We start from the raw sequence: 2,268 nt of genomic DNA, 5'->3' as shown, positions 1-2,268 counted from the left end.
CATTCATTTTATCAACCAGGACTTTAAATTTTTTCTTTGAGCTGCTTGGGAATGTGACACATTGTGTCACCCTTTCTGGACAAACCCTGTAATATGTTTCGTGGACCTGAGATTAACACCAAGATTTTTTTTCCAGACAGGCTCTTCACAAATACAAACACTAGCCCAATTGGCTTCCTGCCTTAGCTTCCTCGATTTATCCAGCCCTCTGTGGATCTCTGACCTGCTTTCCAATTGTTTACCCTGGCCCTGACCTGGCATTCACAGCCATAGGGCACAATTTCTGGCATTTTCCCACAGACTCCACCCTCCGCAACTGCATACCAAGTCTGTCAAGGAAGAGCATTTGACCTCAGAAGACTGGAAATGATTCTGGCTTACTTGGTGTTCAGACTTCAAAGACTCATCAATAACATCTCACACGTCCTGAACTCTGCGTTCAAGGTTCTTTACTAAAAATGAGGCATTTTAACAACCATAGATGAGATTCCTATAGTTATGAAGGGAGGGAACAACCAACGTGGTCTTACAGAACATCTGTGATGTGCCATAGAAATCACACGGAAACAGCGGAGAACTGGAAAGAGAGGATAGGGGAGAAAAGACTCCTCACTGGTTGTCAAGTCAATGTGAAATGTCAATGACTTAGACCAACCTGACTCCATGATTGCTCCAAGGTCGGGGCAAAAAGCACCATACAAAGACTTGAAGGATGAAGCTTTAGAGTAGCCTAAGAGGTTAAGACCACTTATTGGTCTTGCCGAGGACCCGGTTTCAATTCCCGGTATTCATATAATCCCAATCGCCTGTTATTCCACTTCTGGACCCAACACACTCTTCTGACTTCCCTGGGCACTGGGCACACATGTGTTGCACATAGACATGCACTCAAAACCCTCATACATATAAAATAAAATATATAAATCTTAAAAAACTAAAATGACTTGGAAAATAATCTCTGTCTTTGCCATTTCCTGGGTTTGGGAACTCAAGACGATGTGCTGGCCTTTTGATGATGTTGGCAAATTGAGTTTGGGCTGTAAGGAGTCTGAGATGTGTGTGGGATAGTTATGAGGTCATGCCCAACATGACTAGAGGAGAGAACTCCATGAACTAGACTTGTGAAGTTGAGAGTCGCCAGTACACACAGGTGTCTGAGTGAAGGAATTGCTTCAAGATAATATGAGGTGATGGGACAAGAAAGCAAGGTGGCCTTCTGGAGACTCCGTACCATGTACTGAGAAAAAAAGAGCAGAAGAGGAGCCAAGAAAAGCTGTCAGAGACGACTAAAATGAAAAACTAGGCATTACATTTGTTTTGAGAAGGAGAATCAGTGTGGCTGAGTGGGTGTGGCGTGAGCACCACAGTGTGCAAGTCGGGAGGTCAGAGGACAACGTGTGGCAGTTGGTTTTCTCCTTTCACCGCAGGACTGGACAGTGAGGACAAGTTCAGCAAGCATACAGCTATGAGTTAGCTGGGAAGTATGAAGATGCTCTTGGGACCTTGGTTCTATTGAAGAAAACAAAGCGTTGAACATATGGGTCAGAAGAGAATGGTAAGAACAATCCCGAAATAGAGATGACATGACAAAGACTCAGCATGGCAAGAACTTCTGACAGAAGGGAAAGAAGAAAGGAAGGAAGGGAGGAAGGAAGGAAGGAAGGAAGGAAGGAAGGAAGGAAGGAAGGAAGATAGATGGCCAGCGTAAAATGGCTGCTCATGAAGGATGATGGTTCTCCTCCAGACTGGCCGAGCTTTGCAGCCTTCTGCATGAAAGTGGAGATGAAGCCGTAGCCCCAGCACACAAGAAAAGGGTTCAGAGCAGATGTGCAGGAAAAAGCTCAGCGCTTGGAAATTGGTCTGCCTTGTAGCTGATGCTCTACCCTCTAAGACAGGAAGTTCTTTTCCCAGAAACTCAAGAGGGAATGCTTTTCAAATAACTAGTCATGACTCACTGTGTGTGTGTGTGTGTGTGTCTGTCTGTCTGTCTGTCTGTCTGTGTCTGTGTGCGTGCGTGCGTGCATGTGTGTGTGTGTATGTGTGTGTGTGTGTTGCCCTGTTGTCCTGAAACTTGCTATGTACAGCAGACTGGTCTCAAACTCCCAGAGATCAACTTGCTTCCTGCTTGAATGAAAAGAAAGGACCATCACACCTGATTCTTTTTTTAAATACTATTTTCTGAAAGATTATAATATCATTCTATCTCTTCTCCCTTCCCATCCCTTCTTTCCCATTCTCCCATGTACATCCCACCTTTCAAATTCTCGG

Source organism: Microtus ochrogaster, unplaced genomic scaffold (genome assembly GCF_000317375.1).
Source record: "Microtus ochrogaster isolate Prairie Vole_2 unplaced genomic scaffold, MicOch1.0 UNK2, whole genome shotgun sequence".
NCBI classification, from domain to species: domain Eukaryota; kingdom Metazoa; phylum Chordata; class Mammalia; order Rodentia; family Cricetidae; genus Microtus; species Microtus ochrogaster.
Note: the sequence above shows the minus strand (reverse complement) of the source record.